The sequence below is a fragment of the Oncorhynchus tshawytscha genome, linkage group LG05, assembly GCF_018296145.1.
Source record: "Oncorhynchus tshawytscha isolate Ot180627B linkage group LG05, Otsh_v2.0, whole genome shotgun sequence".
NCBI lineage: Eukaryota > Metazoa > Chordata > Actinopteri > Salmoniformes > Salmonidae > Oncorhynchus > Oncorhynchus tshawytscha.
In genome coordinates, this window is record NC_056433.1 from 77,096,639 (window position 1) to 77,114,015 (window position 17,377).

At 50.5% G+C, this 17,377-nt stretch overlaps 1 protein-coding gene across 4 annotated transcripts in view; it reads left to right on the top strand.

The window, feature by feature from the left end:
- kank4 (KN motif and ankyrin repeat domains 4) overlaps positions 1-17,377 on the top strand; it is a 137,532-nt gene that overhangs the window by 52,127 nt on the left and 68,028 nt on the right. The window contains exon 2 of one of the 4 annotated variants that reach the window (XM_042322393.1): positions 17,208-17,357. The exons of 1 other annotated variant lie outside the window; for it this stretch is intronic. The gene's annotated coding sequence lies outside the window, so the exon portion shown is untranslated. Of the gene's footprint in view, positions 1-16,300; positions 17,358-17,377 lie in introns of those variants that run through there. 2 more of the 4 variants (XM_042322394.1, XM_042322395.1) reach the window with 2 other exon arrangements.

A 17,377-nucleotide genomic window follows, 5' to 3' on the forward strand; every position in this document is an offset into this window, starting at 1 on the left:
ATTAAACTTATCCCAGAGGCTGCTCCAAGACTCAGGAGGCATGCACAACATTCATTGCTTCCTAGAACATGTTCAGTGCCTGGACAGTAAAGTTGACTTGCTCAGGAAGAGGATCTACTTCCAGAGAGACATCAGGGACTGTAACACTCTGTTTCACAGAGTCTGGGCTCTCTCCAGATATACTGTCCCTGTCCATATAGCCAGCGGCTAGGAATAAAGAACTCTCCGGGAGGAAGAAAGGCGGAGGTGTATGTTTTGTGATTAACTACTCATGGTGTGATTCTGGTAACGTACAGGAACTCAAGTCCTTTTGTTCACCCAACATAGAATACCTCACAATCAAATGCCGACCGCACTACCTTCCTAGAGAATATTCTTTGGTTATCGTCACAGCTGTATATATCCAAATCAAGCCGACAGCTCTCAAGGAACTACACTGGACTATGTGCAAACTGGAAACTGCATATTCTGAGGCTGCATTTATTATAGCTGGGGACTTTAATAAGGCAAATCTGAGAAAAACGCTACCGAAGTTCTATCAACACATTGCCTGCAGTACTCGTGCTTCAAATACTCTCAACCGTTGTTACTCTCCCTTCCGGGATGGTAACAAGGCCCTTTCCCGACCTCACTTCGGCAAATCAGATAATGACTCCATTTTGCTCCTCCCTTCCTATAGGCAGAAACTCAAACAGGAAGTACCCATGCTCAGGTCTATTCTGGTCTGACCAATCAGAATCCATGCTTCAAGACTGTTTTGATCAAGCGGACTAGGACATGTTCCAGGTTACCTCTGAGAATAACATTGACGTATACACTGACACGGTGACTGAGTTCATCAGGAAGTGTATAGGGGATGTTGTTCCCACTGTGATGAATAAAACCTATCCAAACCAAAAAACGTGGAAAGAAGGCAGCATTCACGCTAAACTAAAAATGCGAACCACCGCATTTATCCACGGCAAGGTGGCTGGGAATATGATCAAATACAAACATTCCAGTTATGCCCTCTGTAAGGCAAACAAACGGGCAAAATGTCAGTAAAGAGACAGAGTGGAGTCGCAATTCAATGGCTCAGACACGAGACGTATGTGGCAGAGACTCCAGACAACAACAGATTATAAAGGGAAAACCAGCCACGTCGCAGACACCAACGTCTAGCTCCCGGACAAGCTAAACACCTTCTTTTCCCACTTTGAGGATAACACAGTGCCGCTGACATGAGCTGCTCCCGAGGACTGTGAACTCTCGTTCTCCGTGGCCGACATGAGTAAGACATTTAAGCGTGTCACCCTGTAGCACTCACTTCTGTCATCATGAAGTGCTTTGAGAGGCTAGTTAAGGATCATATCACCTCCACCATACCCGACGCCCTAAACCCACTGCAATTTGCATACCGCCCCAATAGATCCACGGATGATGCAATCGCCATCGCACTGCACACTGCTCTATCCCATTTGGACAATAGGAAAACCTATGTAAGAATACAGTTTATTTGAATACAGCTCAGCCTTCAACACCCTAGTATCCTCGAAGCTCATCATAAAGCTGAGGCCCTGGGTCTGAACCAAACCCTGTGCAACTGGGTCCTGGACTTCCTGATGGGCCACCCCCAGGTGGTGAAGGTAGGAAACAACACCTCCACTACGCTGTTCCTCAACACAGGGGCCCCACAAGGGTGTGTGCTCAGCCCCCTACTGTACTCCCTGTTCACCCATGACTGCGTGGCCAGGCACGCCTCCATCTCAATCATCAAGTTTGCAGATGACACAACAGTAGCAGGCCTGATTACCACAATGACAAGACAGCCTACAGGGAGGAGGTGAGGGCCTTGGCGGAATGGTGACAGGAAAATAACCTCTCCCTCAACGTCAACAAAACGAAGGGGCTGATCGTGGACATCAGGAGACAGCAGAGGGGGCACGCCTCCATCTACATTGACAGGGCCGCAGATGTACACATCACTGACAATCTGAAATGGTCCCCCCACACATAAATTCGGCCTGGCACATAAGACCCTCACAAATTTTTACAGATGCACCATTGAGAGCATCCTGTCAGGCTGTATCACCAGCTGGTACGGCAACTGCAACGTCCGCACCGCAGGGCTCTCCAGAGGGGGGTGCGGTCAGCCCAACGCATCACTGTCATCAAAGCAAAGGGTGGCTACTTTGAAGAATCTCAAATATAAAATATATTTTGATTTGTTTAACACTTTTTTGGTTACTACATGATTCCATATGTGTTATTTCATAGTTTTGATATCTTCGCTATTATTCTACAATGTAGAAAATAGTTTTAAAAAAGAAAAACCCTTGAATGAGTTGGTGTGTCCAAATTGTTGACTGGTGCTGTATGTTTTTTTTGTTATATTCTGGACTCCGACATTGCTCGTCCTAATATTTCAATTTTTCTTAAATCCATTCTTTTACTTTTAGATTTGTGCGTATTGTTATGAATTGTTAGATACTACTGCACTGTTGTAACTAGGAACACAAGCATTTCGCTACACCCACGATAACATCTGCTAAATATGTGTATGCCACCAATAATATTTGATTTGTTGCCAAACACATTATATTCTACTCATTAATGAGGAAGAGAGGAGAGGAGAGGAAGAGAGGAGAGGGGAGGAGGGGCGGAAGAAAGGAGAGGGGAGGAAGAGAGGAGAGGGGAAGAGGGGCAGAAGAGAGGAGAGGGGAGGAGGGGAGGAAGAGAGGAGAGGGGAGGAGGGGCAGAAGAGAGGAGAGGGGAGGAAGAGAGGAGAGTGAGAGGTTTGAGGAAATGGGGTATATGTTATTAGTTTCATATTTTATAGCCAAAATAATATACTGATACACAGTGTATAATGTAGTGAGGCATAATGCTATGATCCAGTAAACTTCCCATAGGCTTGTTAGTCCCAGTGTTGTCATCTCAGCTTTATAACATCACAGCTCAATCTTTATATTCACTCATTAATGAGGAAGGGGGAGAAGGGAGAGAGAGGAGGAGAGCAGAGAGGAGAGGGAGAGGGAAGAAGAAAAGAGAGGGGAGGAGAGTGAGAGGAGGGGGAAGAGGGGAGAGGATAGGTGGGGAGAGAGGAGAGAAGAGGGAAGAGAGGAGAGGGAGAAGAGAGGATAGGGGAGAGAGGAGAGAGGGGAAGAGGGGCGAGTAGAGAAGGGGAGAGGGAAGAGAGGAGAGGGTGGTGAGGGTGAGAGGGTTGGGGTATAACTCATTGTTTTCATAAATGAGCCCTGTTTCACGCTGATACACTAGTGAATAGTATGAGGCAGAATGTTTTAAACCGATAAACTCACCAGCCTAATTTGTACTCTAGCTAACTATCCTAACTGCATTGTGAGTTGGTTGTAATGGGCTTTGCTTGTCTATCCACACTTTTTAATTTCGGAAGGATTGCTCCTTCTGGTTTTCTAGTGTTTACACACTTGCATGTAAACGTGAGTGTGTGTGTGTGTGTGTGTGTGTGTGTGTGTGTGTGTGTGTGTGTGTGTGTGTGTGTGTGTGTGTGTGTGTGTGTGTGTGTGTGTGAGACAGAGAGTCTGGTCACAGATTTATGATGTGTTCAGTGGAGTGTTCTTCACCAGATAGAGCGTATGGTATTCTATGTTAAAGATGCCCCCTGGGATCTTAAGCACAACAAATTCGTAGCATATCACATAAAATTGATGAGATAGTACACAATTGGATGACGTAGTTCACCTAAAATGGGACCACCTTTGGGTTGTGAGCATCACTTTCAAAACTACATGCTGAAGACTGCTTCTGTAATATATGAATTTGACTATGACTCATGATAGTTTCACATCCTTTGTCTTCTCTTGTGAATATCTTAGTTTGACTGTATACATTTGTGCTGTATGTATTTGTATGGCTGTGTTTTTCCCTGTACTTTTTCCATAAATGAGTTCACAGTGGAGTATGCTTCTCTCTTAGTACAGGCTCCTTTGAGTATGAATGTGTGTATGTTAATATGAGTTCATGTGTGTATCACACACACTCTCCTAAGATCTATTTCTAATGTACATACCTCCAGTGTTACAGTACAAATGTAGGATCTAAATTTGATCACTCTTTTGTTGCTGAGAAGCTTTGTGATTTACTGTCCATAAATTCACTGAAAACCTGCACTAATGCACAGTTATATTAACAGTATTGCACTTTCCATGTAGCCTCATTTTGTCCAGCTAATAGCCTAACCACCGATCAAGCAACATTATGGACTAAACACTCAAATCCTGTTGCTGCAGGATTATTTTGCTGCAACAATACAGGTCAAATTAAGATCCTACATCTGTAACAGCCTCTTGACGTTAGATTCCATATGTTATAGCGGTGGGGGGCTGGGAGGCTCAGGGTGGGAAAAGAAACAGGATCTAATGAGCAGTGCAGATCACTGCATACATTTCCAGCCGTTGTCTCAGGCATTAGCTCTGGCCCTAAGTTAAATATTTGTCTTGACTCCAAAATTACCGGAGCCTGTGAGAAGTTTTCTTGAACAGGAAAACCATTTCCCTCATACTGAAGTCTGACTGAACGTAATGGCTTCGTCCCAAATGGCACCCTATTCCCTATGTAGTGCACAACTTTTGACCAGAGCCTTATGGCACCCTTTTCCCTATGTAGTGCACAACTTTTGACCAGGCTCTGGCTAAAAGTAGTGCACTATGATATAGAGATTAGAGTGCCGTTTGGACACAGACGCAATCTTTTGGCCTTTTGTCTAGAGAGGATGGTTGTAATGCCAACACTGTTTACCCCCACTGCAGCACATGTCATTGTAGAAATAGTTGTTTGTCTCTGGAGCTGAGAGATAAAGAGAGAGGGGAGAGTTAGAGGGGGATATTTGAGAGAGGTGAGTTAGAGGGGGTTATTTGAGAGAGGGGAGTTAGAGGGGGTTATTTGAGAGAGGGGAGTTAGAGGGGGTTATTTGAGAGAGGGGAGTTAGAGGGGGTATTTGAGAGAGGTGAGTTAGAGGGGGTTATTTGAGAGAGGGGAGTTAGAGGGGGATATTTGAGAGAGGGGAGTTAGAGGGGGTTATTTGAGAGAGGGGAGTTAGAGGGGGTTATTTGAGAGAGGGGAGTTAGAGGGGGTTATTTGAGAGAGGGGAGTTAGAGGGGGTTATTTGAGAGAGGTGAGTTAGAGGGGGTTATTTGAGAGAGGGGAGTTAGAGGGGGTTATTTGAGAGAGGGGAGTTAGAGGGGGATATTTGAGAGAGGTGAGTTAGAGGGGGATATTTGAGAGAGGGAGAGTTAGAGGGGGATATTTGAGAGAGGTGAGTTAGAGGGGTTATTTGAGAGAGGGGAGTTAGGGGGTTATTTGAGAGAGGGGAGTTAGAGGGGGTATTTGAGAGAGGGAGTTAGAGGGGGTATTTGAGAGATGGAGTTAGAGGGTATTTGAGAGAGGGGAGTTAGGGGGTATTTGAGAGAGGGAGTTAGAGGGGGTTAGCTGAAGAAAATAACCATACATGATTTCCCTCAGGAATAGATACTATCTGAATACATCTTGGGTCATCATCATCATCATCATGATTTCAGGCTCCAATAATAATAATATAAAATAATATGCTGCAGCTTCCATTGAGCCCTGTCTGTCCCAGATCAGTGTGTATTGGTGGGGAACAACACAACCCTCCCACTCAGACATATGGTAGCTGACAAACTGTCAGAGCATCATCTCTAGGGGAGCCTCAGTCCAACCAAACCACAGTCCTCCCTATGAATGTGACTGTGACTGACTCACACAAGTCCATAGGGGATGGGATGGCTGTTGGCCAACTTCTCTCCTCTCTCTGATTCTGTTCTACAGTATGTGTTCTGCTATGCTTTCTACTCTCCTTCCCTCTCTCCTTTCCTCTCACTCCTTCCCTTTCTCCTTTCCTCTTTCTCCTTCCCTCTCACTCCTTCCCTCTCACTCCTTCCCTCTCTCCTTTCCTCTTTCTCCTTCCCTCTCACTCCTTCCCTCTCTCCTTTCCTCTCTCTCTTTTCATCTATCTCCTTCCCACTCTCCTTCCCTCTCACTCCTTTCCTCTCTCTCTCCTTCCCGCTCTCCTTTCTTCTCTCTCCTTCCTTCTCCCCATTCCTCTCTCTCCTTCCGTCTATCCATTCCTCTCTCTCCTTGCCTCTCTCTCCTTCCCTCTCTCCTTTCGGCTCTCTACTTTCCTCTATCTCATTACCTCTCTCTTTCCTTCCCTCTCTCCTTCCTCTCTCTCCTTCCCTCTCTCCTTTCCTCTATCTCCTTTCCTCTCTCCTTCCCTCTTTCCTTTCCTCTCTCTCCTTCCCTCTATCTCCTTCCCTCTCTCCTTTCCTCTCTCTCTCCTTCCCGCTCTGCTTTCCTCTCTCTCTTTTCCTCTCTCTCCTTCCCTCTCTCCTTCCCTCTTTCCTTTCCTCTCTCTCCTTCCCTCTATCTCCTTCCCTCTCTCCTTTCCTCTCTCTCTCCTTCCCGCTCTCCTTTCCTCTCTCTCCTTCCTCCCTCTCCTTCCCTCTCTCCATTCCTCTCTCTCCTTCCCTCACTCCTTTCCTCTCTCTCCTTTCTCTCTCTACATTCTTCTCTCCCCTTTCCTCTCTCCTTCCCTCTCTCCTTCCTCTATCTCCTTCCCTCTCTCCCTTTCCTCTCTCCTTCCCTCTCTCTCCTTCCTCTATCTCCTTCCCTCTCTCCTTTCCTCTCTTTCCTTTCCTCTCTTTCCCTCCCCCTCGCCTTTCCTCTCTCCTTCCCTCTCTCTCCTTCCCTCTCGCCTTTCCTCTCTCTCCTTCCCGCTATATCTCCTTTCCTCTCTCCTTTCCTCTCGCCTTTCCTCTCTCTCCTTCCATCTCTCCTTCCCTCTCTCTTTCCCCCTCTTTCCCTCCCACTCTCCTTTCCTCTCTCCTCTTTCTCTCTCCTTCCCTCTCTCCATTCCACTCTCTCCTCCCTCTATCTCCTTCCCTCTCTCCTTTCCTCTCTTTCCTTTCCTTTCTCTCCTTCCCTCTCTTATTTCCTCTCTCCTTCCCTCTCTCTCCTTGTTCACTCTCCTTCCCTCTCTCCTTTCCTCTCTCTTTTCATCTATCTCCTTCCCACTCTCCTTCCCTCTCTCCTTTCCTCTCTCTCTCCTTCCCACTCTCCTTTCTTCTCTCTCCTGCCCTCTCCCCATTCCTCTCTCTCCTGCCCTCTCTCCTTTCCTCTCTCTCCTTTCCTCTCTCTACTTTCCTCTATCGCATTACCTCTCTCTTTCTCTCTCTCCTTTCCTCTCTCTTTGCTTCCCTCTCTCCTTCCTCTCTCTCCTTCCCTCTCTCCTTTCCTCTATCTCCTTTCCTCTCTCCTTCCCTCTTTCCTTTCCTCTCTCTCCTTCCCTCTATCTCCTTCCCTCTCTCCTTTCCTCTCTCTCTCCTTCCCGCTCTCCTTTCCTCTCTCTCTTTTCCCTCTCTCCTTCCCTCTTTCCTTTCCTCTCTCTCCTTCCCTCTCTCTCCTTCCCTCTCTCCTTTCCTCTCTCTCTCCTTCCCGCTCTCCTTCCCTCTCTCCATTCCTCTCTCTCCTTCCCTCTCTGCTTTCTTCTATCTCCTTCCCTCACTCCTTTCCTCTCTCTCCTTTCCTCTCTCTACATTCTTCTCTCCCCTTTCCTCTCTCCTTCCCTCTCTCCTTCCCTCTCTCTCCTTCCTCTATCTCCTTCCCTCTCTCCTTTCCTCTCTTTCCTTCCCTCCTGCCTTTCCTCTCTCCTTCCCTCTCTCTCCTTCCCTCTCGCCTTTCCTCTCTCTCCTTCCCGCTATATCTCCTTTCCTCTCTCCTTTCCTCTCGCCTTTCCTCTCTCTCCTTCCATCTCTCCTTCCCTCTCTCTTTCCCCCTCTTTCCCTCCCACTCTCCTTTCCTGTCTCCTCTTTCTCTCTCCTTCCCTCTCTCCATTCCACTCTCTCCTCCCTCTATCTCCTTCCCTCTCTCCTTTCCTCTCTTTCCTTTCCTTTCCTTTCTCTCTTTCCCTCTCTCCTTTCATCCCTCTCTCCTTCCCTCTCGCCTTTCCTCTCACTCCTTCCCTCTCTCCTTTCCACTCTCTCCTTCCCTCTGTCTCCTTCCCTCTCTCCTTTCCTCTCTCACCTTCCCTCTCTCCTTTCCTTTCTCCTTCCCTCTCCTTTCCTCCCTCCTTCTCTCTCCTTTCCTCTCTCTCCTTCTCTCTTTCCTTTCCTCTCTCTCCTTCCCTCTCTCCTTCCCTCTCCCCTTTCCTATCTCTCCATCCCTCTCTCCTTCCCTCTCTCCTTTCCTCGCTCACCTTTCCTATCTCTCCTTCCCTCTCTCCTTCCCTCTTCTGCCTCCTTTCTATCCTCCATTTATTTCCTTGGATTGAGTCATCTTCTCTCTTCTTTTTTCTCTCCTCCTCTCCTCTTTTCCTTCTCTTCGTGTCCTGACATTCAGCCTGACTTCTCCCTGTGGAATAAATCACACCTAAACAACCAACCGTGGTGAACTGTATCTTCCCAGCTTCCCCGCCACCCAGCCCCATTCCTCATGCCTGTCCAATATCCTGTGCAGTTCTTTTTGTTTACATTTAGCGTACTCTAAAAGCATTAAGAAGGCGTGGATCAGGGGCCTGACTATAAATCGATGGAGGAGGAGAGGTTCGGAGAGGCAGGAGGAGAGGCTGGTGAGGCGGGGTAGATAGGCTGGAGTGGCTAGAGGGGTAGGAGAGTCCGGCGCTGGGGAATATGGCTACCAGACGTCCACTGAAGTGACTGTTGTCCAGACCTTATCCACCGACATAGCCTCAAGCTTTGAGAAACAAAAAGGGATACTCTCCGCCCCTCCCCTCTCCTCTCCCCTCCTCCCCTTTCCTCTCATATCTCCCCCCCTCTTCACCACTCCTCCCCCCTCCTCCCCCTTCTCCTCTCCTCTCCTCCTATCTCCCCCTCTCCTCTCCTATCTCCCCTCTCCTCTCCCCTCCTCCCCCCTCCTATCTTCCCTCTCCTCTCCTATCCCCTCCTCCCCCACTCCTCTCCCTCCCCTCCCCTCCTCCCCCTTCTCCTCTCCTATCTTCCCTCTCCTATCCCATTCTCCCCTCTCCTCTCTCCTCCTCCCCACTCCTGTCCTCCCCCTCCTGTCCTCTCCCCTCCTCCCCACTCCTCTCCTCTCCCCTCCTCTCCCCTCCCCTCCTCCACACTCCTCTCCCCTCCTCCCCTCTCCTCTCCCTCAGTGTGGCTGTAGGACAGTTCATAGGCTACATTCTTCTGGTTAGAAAGAAATGAATTTGTACCAAGTCTAAACTCCCCAAACATTCCTAAAATGAACAGTTTATTTAGTCAACGGGCTATTTTCATTGTTATCAGCAATTAGGCAAATCCCCCGAGTCCTTCTCAATGTGGTCGAGTTTAAAAGCAGGGCTTTTCTTCTGTTTGTGTGCATTACAAAGTTTTATGCAAACACAAAGCTAGGACTCCCTTTGGGCAGATAAGGTAGTTCTATTTCCTGTTAACGAGAGACACTGCTACAGTAAGGCAGTGAGAGCTGGCCTGACCGTAACCCACATGGTTCTGCAACGCAAAACCAATCCTAGTACGACAAGAGCAGATTTCTGTCAAATTGTAAAATGTCAGCAGCGAGCAGGCATTTGAAATAAGATTATATAATTAATTAAATTAACCAAATTTTTGTACATCTTCCTGATTGGTTATGTAACTAGAGATCCCTGGGAAATGTTTTCAGAGTCTTGACCCTCAGTTACTTCCTGTCAGACTCAACAAATTGCCCACGCAAGTCAGAGAGAGACAAGCTTCCCCTCCCTACCCCATGGCAGGAGACAGAGCTCCAGGATGTCAGGAGACAGAGAGAGACAGAGAGACAGAGCTCCAGGATGTCAGGAGACAGAAAGATAGAGAGAGACAGAGATACAGAGAGAGAGAGAGAGACAGAGAGAGACAGAGAGACAAAGAGACAGAGAGATACAGAGAGAGAGAGACAGAGAGACAGAGAGACAGAGAGAGACAGAGAGAGAGAAAGAGAGACAGAGAGAGACAGAGAGCGAGAGAGAGAAAGAGAGACAGAGAGACAAAGAGACAGAGAGAGACAGAGACATAGATTTGTTTTCCCATGCCAATAAAGCCCTTAAATTGAATTGAATTGAGAGGCAGACATAGAGAGAGAGGCCTACAGTATGTGTATAAGGTAATGAGAGAACAAAATGTGTGAAAATAGAGAGAAAAATACATTAACGTTTGTATAAGACAAAAAGGATTGAAAAGAACAGAGAAAAAATCCTCCCTGCTCTCTCTGTTTCCTGTCATATCTGTTTTGTTCCATTTTAATAAGAGGGCTTTGCTCTTTCTCCATTCATCCATTCATCTCCATTCATCTCTGGCTGCTCCTCTCTGCTCCCTGACCCTGCTCCCTGACCCTGCTCCCTGACCCTGCTCCCTGCTCCCTGACCCTGCTCTCTGACCCTGCTCCCTGCTCTCTGACCCTGCTCCCTGCTCCCTGACCCTGCTCCCTGCTCTCTGACCCTGCTCCCTGCTCTCTGACCCGGCTCCCTACTCCCGACCCTGCTCCCTGCTCCCTGCCTCCCTGCTCCCTACTCTCTGCTCTCTGACCCTGCTCCCTGCTCTCTGACCCTGCTCCCTGACCCTGCTCCCTGACCCTGCTCTCTGACCCTGCTCCCTGCTCCCTGCTCTCTGACCCTGCTCCCTGACCCTGCTCTCTGACCCTGCTCTCTGACTCTGCTCTCTGACCCTGCTCCTTCCTCCCCGACCCTGCTCTCTGACCCTGCTCTCTGACCCTGCTCCCTGCTCTCTGACCCTGCTCTCTGACCCTGCTCTCTGACCCTGCTCCCTGACCCTGCTCTCTGACCCTGCTCGCTGACCCTGCTCCCTGACCCTGCTCTCTGACCCTGCTCTCTGACCCTGCTCCCTGACCCTGCTCCCTGCTCCCCGACCCTGCTCTCTGACCCTGCTCTCTGACCCTGCTCCCTGCTCTCTGACCCTGCTCTCTGACCCTGCTCCCTGACCCTGCTCTCTGACCCTGCTCGCTGACCCTGCTCCCTGACCCTGCTCTCTGACCCTGCTCTCTGACCCTGCTCTCTGACCCTGCTCCCTGCTCCCCGACCCTGCTCTCTGACCCTGCTCTCTGACCCTGCTCCCTGATCTCTGACCCTGCTCTCTGACCCTGTTCCCCAACCCTGCTCTCTGACCCTGCTCCCTGACCCTGCTCTCTGACCCTGCTCTCTGACCCTGCTCTCTGACCCTGCTCCCCGCTCCCTGCATCTCTGCTCCATGCCTCCCTGCTCCCTGCCTACTGCTCCCTGCCTCACTGCTCCCTGACCCTGCTCCCTGCCTCCCTGCTCCCTGCCTCCCTGCTCCCTGCCTCCCTGCTCCCTGCCTCCCTGCCTCCCTACGTCCCTGTTTACTGCTCCCTGCCTCACTGCTCCCTGCTCCCTGACCCTGTTCCCTGCCTCCCTGCTCCCTGCCTCCCTGCTCCCTGCTCCCTGCCTCCCTGCTCCCTGCCTCCCTGCTTACTGCTCCCTGCCTCACTGCTCCCTGCTCCCTGACCCTGCTCCCTGCCTCCCTGCTTACTGCTCCCTGACCCTGCTCCCTGCCTCCCTGCCTCCCTGCTTACTGCTCCCTGCTTCACTGCTACCTGACCCTGCTCCCTGCCTCCCTGCTCCCTGACCCTGCTCCCTGCCTCCCTGACCCTGCTCCCTGCCTCCCTGCTCCCTGACCCTGCTTCCTGCCTCCCTGACCCTGCTCCCTGCCTCCCTGCTCCCTGCTCCCTGCCTCCCTGCTTATTGCTCCCTGCTCCCTGACCCTGCCTCCCTGTGTCCCTGCGTCCCTGCCTCCCTGCTCCCTGCCTCCCTTTACCCTGCTCCCTGCCTGCCTGCCTCCCTGCTCCCTACCTCCCTGCGTCCTTTCTCCCTGCTCCCTGCCTCCCTGCGTCCCTGCTCCCTACCTCCCTGCGTCCTTTCTCCCTGCTCCCTGCCTCCCTGCGTCCCTGCTCCCTGCCTACCTGCCTCCCTGCTCCCTGCCTCCCTGCGTCCTTTCTCCCTGCTCCCTGCCTCCCTGCGTCCTTTCTCCCTGCTCCCTGCCTCCCTGCGTCCTTTCTCCCTGCTCCCTGCCTCCCTGCGTCCTTTCTCCCTGCTCCCTGCCTCCCTGCGTCCCTGCCTCCCTGCGTCCTTTCTCCCTGCTCCCTGCCTCCCTGCGTCCCTGCTTCCCTCCCTGCCTGTACTGTATGTTGAATACAGGCACAGTAAGAGAGAAAACAGATTGAATTCCCTAGGGGGAAAAAACATTGTTATTGTCCCTGAACCTCTGTAGAGAAACAGGCGACAGAAACAGTGAACAATACAGACAACAGGAGCAACAGAAGGGAGGAGACAGACAACAGGAGGGGGAGACATACAACAAGAGGGAGGAGACAGACAACATGAGGGGGAGACAGACAAGAGGAGGGGGGAGACAGACAACATTAGGGGGAGGAGACAGACAACATGAGGGAGGAGACAGACAACATGAGGGAGGAGACAGACAACATGAGGGAGGAGACAGACAACATGAGGGAGGAGACAGACAACATGAGGGAGGAGACAGACAACATGAGGGAGGAGACAGACAACATGAGGGGGAGACAGACAAGAGGAGGGGGAGACAGACAACATTAGGGGGAGGAGACAGACAAGAGGAGGGGGAGACAGACAAGAGGAGGGAGGAGACAGACAAGAGGAGGGGGAGACAGACAACAGGAGGGGGAGACATACAACAAGAGGGAGGAGACAGACAACATGAGGGAGGAGACATACAAGAGGAGGGGGAGACATACAACATGAGGGAGGAGACAGACAACATGAGGGAGGAGACATACAAGAGGAGGGGGAGACATACAACATGAGGGAGGAGACATACAAGAGGAGGGGGAGACATACAACATGAGGGAGGAGACAGACAAGAGGAGGGGGGGAGACAGACAACAGGAGGGGGAGACATACAACAAGAGGGAGGAGACAGACAACATGAGGGAGGAGACATACAAGAGGAGGGGGAGACATACAACATGAGGTAGGAGACAGACAACAGGAGGGGGAGACATACAACAAGAGGGGGAGACAGACAACAGGAGGGGGAGACAGACAACATTAGGGGAGGAGACAGACAACATGAGCTAGGAGACAGACAACAGGAGGGAGGAGACAGACAACATGAGGGAGGAGACAGACAACAGGGGGGAGGAGACAGACAACATTAGGGGAGGAGACAGACAACATGAGCTAGGAGACAGACAACAGGAGGGAGGAGACAGACAACATGAGCTAGGAGACAGACAACAGGAGGGAGGAGACAGACAACAGGAGGGAGGAGACAGACAACAGGAGGGAGGAGACAGACAACATGAGGGAGGAGACAGACAACAGGAGGGGGAGACATACAACAAGAGGGGGAGACAGACAACAGGGGGGGGGAGACAGACAACATTAGGGGAGGAGACAGACAACATGAGCTAGGAGACAGACAACAGGAGGGAGGAGACAGACAACATGAGGGAGGAGACAGACAACAGGGGGAGGAGACAGACAACATTAGGGGAGGAGACAGACAACATGAGCTAGGAGACAGACAACAGGAGGGAGGAGACAGACAACATGAGCTAGGAGACAGACAACAGGAGGGAGGAGACAGACAACATGAGGGAGGAGACAGACAACATGAGCTAGGAGACAGACAACAGGAGAGAGGAGACAGACAACAGGGGGAGGAGGCAGACAACATGAGCTAGGAGACAGACAACAGGAGGGAGGAGACAGACAACATGAGCTAGGAGACAGACAACAGGAGGGAGGAGACAGACAACATGAGGGAGGAGACAGACAACATGAGCTAGGAGACAGACAACATGAGGGAGGAGACAGACAACATGAGCTAGGAGACAGACAACAGGAGGGAGGAGACAGACAACATGAGGGAGGAGACAGACAGAGTAATTTGGGAGGTCACAGAAGGCTAGTTTATGTGTGTCATGTTCTAACACCTGTCAGTCATGGGTCAACAAGGATCACTCTTTCTCCACCCCTACCCTCCCGCTCTCTCTTTCTCTCTTTCTCACTCTCTCTTTCACCCTCCCTCCCTCCCTCCCTCCCTCCCTCCATATAGTTCAGTGTTTCCATTAGCCTGTGTGTCTCAGGAGCAGTGTAGCTCAAAGGCGTCCGTCACAACGTAAGCAGCCCTTTCCCTCTGCCGGCCTTATCAGCTCTTCACACTCTGCCCTTCCTCAGGATGTCTGTCCAGACATGGCCCCGCTCGGCATAATCACACCCACCTCACCACTCCAGACAGGGGGTGAGAGCTGGTCTGACACACCCCCTGAGAGCTGGTCTGACACACCCCCTGAGAGCTGGTCTGACACACCCCCTGAGAGCTGGCTGATGTGTGGATATGGATATATGACAAATCCCAGCTAGATCACTAAATCAAACAGGAACCAGGGAAATTAATCTTTGTGAGTGTGTGTCCCTCTCTGTGAGTGTGTGTCCCTCTCAGGGGGGTTGTGTGTCCCTCTCTGTGAGTGTGTGTCCCTCCCTGAGAGTGTGTGTGTGTCCCTCTCTGTGAATGTGTGCAGACTTTGTAATAAAGTGGCTTGGTAATAGAATTAATGCAGAGGGAGATAAGAGATAGGGCTGTTTAAACTGTGTGTGTGTGTGTGTGTGTGTGTGTGTGTGTGTGTGTGTGTGTGTGTGTGTGTGTGTGTGTGTGTGTGTGTGTGTGTGTGTGTGTGTGTGTGTGTGTGTGTGTGTGTGTGTGTGTGAGAGCTGTGTTTGATGGATGGTGTTTAAACATGGACTCTTTGCCCTACCCTACCACTAATGATTGGACTGGTGAGTGTTGGGAGTTCAACACGGGGGTGGCTATATTTCCCAGGACCGGATAGAGAGAGGACGTGGAGATGGTGAGAGTGTGTGGACAGCAGACAGCCTTGTGTAGAGGATCTTTACAGGGAGAGATTCATTCATAGCAGAGCAGCTCTTAGATCACACAGACAGACAGACAGACACACACACAGAGTCACACACACAGAAACACACACACACAGAGACACACACACACACACACACACACACACACACACACACAGACACAGAGACAGACACACACACACACACACACACATAGACACAGAGACACAGACAGACACACACACAAACACACACAGAGACACAGACAGACACACACACACAGAGACACACAGACACAGAGACACCGACAGACACAGAGACACAGACAGACACAGAGACACAGACACAGACACAGAGAAACAGACAGACACAGAGAAACAGACAGACACAGAGACACCGACAGACACAGAGACACAGACAGACACAGAGACACCGACAGACACAGAGACACAGACAGACACAGAGACACAGACAGACACAGAGAAACAGACAGACACAGAGGCACCGACAGACACAGAGACACCGACAGACACAGAGACACCGACAGACACAGAGACACCGACAGACACAGACAGACACAGAGACACAGACAGACACGGAGACACAGACAGACACAGAGACACAGACAGACACAGAGGCACCGACAGACACGGAGACACAGACAGACACAGAGACACCGACAGACACAGACAGACACAGAGACACAGACAGACACGGAGACACAGACAGACACAGACAGACACAGAGACACAGACAGACACAGAGACACAGACAGACACAGAGAAACAGACAGACACAGAGACACCGACAGACACAGACAGACACAGAGACACAGACAGACACAGAGACAGAGACACAGACAGACACAGAGACACAGACAGACACAGAGACACCGACAGACACAGAGACACAGAGACACCGACAGACACAGAGACACCGACAGACACAGAGACACCGACAGACACAGACAGACACGGAGACACAGACAGACACAGAGACACAGACAGACACAGACAGACACAGAGACACCGACAGACACAGAGACACAGACAGACACAGACAGACACAGAGACACAGACAGACACGGAGACACAGACAGACACAGAGACACAGACAGACACAGAGGCACAGACAGACACAGTGTAGCAGTGTTGTTTGGATTGTGTGTTTCTAGGTATTATTCTTTGTTGGTCTCATTTTTCTGGGCTCAGAAGGTGACCAATCATATAGCTCATTGATGTAGAGGGTGACCAATCATAGAGCTCATTGCTGTAGGTAGGGAGAGGGTGATCAATCATAGAGCTCATTGCTGTAGAGGGTGACCAATCCTAGAGCTCATTGATGTAGATGGTGACCAATCATAGAGCTCATTGCTGTAGGTAGGGAGAGGGTGATCAATCATAGAGCTCATTGCTGTAGAGGGTGACCAATCCTAGAGCTCATTGATGTAGATGGTGACCAATCATAGAGCTCATTGCTGTAGGTAGGGAGAGGGTGATCAATCATAGAGCTCATTGGTGTAGAGGGTGACCAATCATAGAGCTCATTGCTGTAGGTAGGCAGAGGGTGACCAATCATAGAGCTCATTGCTGTAGGTAAGCAGAGGGTGACCAATCATAGAGCTCATTGCTGTAGGTAAGCAGAGGGTGACCAATCATAGAGCTCATTGCTGTAGGTAGGGAGATGGTGATCAATCATAGAGCTCATTGCTGTAGGTAAGCAGAGGGTGACCAATCATAGAGCTCATTGCTGTAGGTAGGGAGAGGGTGATCAATCATAGAGCTCATTGCTGTAGGTAAGCAGAGGGTGACCAATCATAGAGCTCATTGCTGTAGGTAGGGAGAGGGTGATCAATCATAGAGCTCATTGCTGTAGGTAAGCAGAGGGTGACCAATCATAGAGCTCATTGCTGTAGGTAGGCAGAGGGTGACCAATCATAGAGCTCATTGCTGTAGGTAGGGAGAGGGTGACCAATCATAGAGCTCATTGCTGTAGGTAGGGAGAGGGTGATCAATCATAGAGCTCATTGCTGTAGGTAGGCAGAGGGTGACCAATCATAGAGCTCATTGCTGTAGGTAGGGAGAGGGTGATCAATCATAGAGCTCATTGCTGTAGGTAGGCAGAGGGTGACCAATCATAGAGCTCATTGCAGTAGGTAGGGAGAGGGTGATCAATCATAGAGCTCATTGCTGTAGGTAGGGAGAGGGTGATCAATCATAGAGCTCATTGCTGTAGGTAGGCAGAGGGTGACCAATCATAGAGCCAATACACAGAGCAACTGCCTGACTATCGCTTCCTTTCCTCTCTTCTCCTCTCCTCTCAGCACCAACCTCCTTTCTTTTCCTCCCTTCTCTTTTTTTGGTGTTGGATTGAAGTTGAGAGGGAGGGAAGGCGGCAGTAGCGCGTGCAGACGGCAGAGAGGAAAGGACGAAAGGAAGAGGGGAATAGACGAGACGAGCTGGCTGCACAGCAGGTGAGAGGAATCCCCTCTCT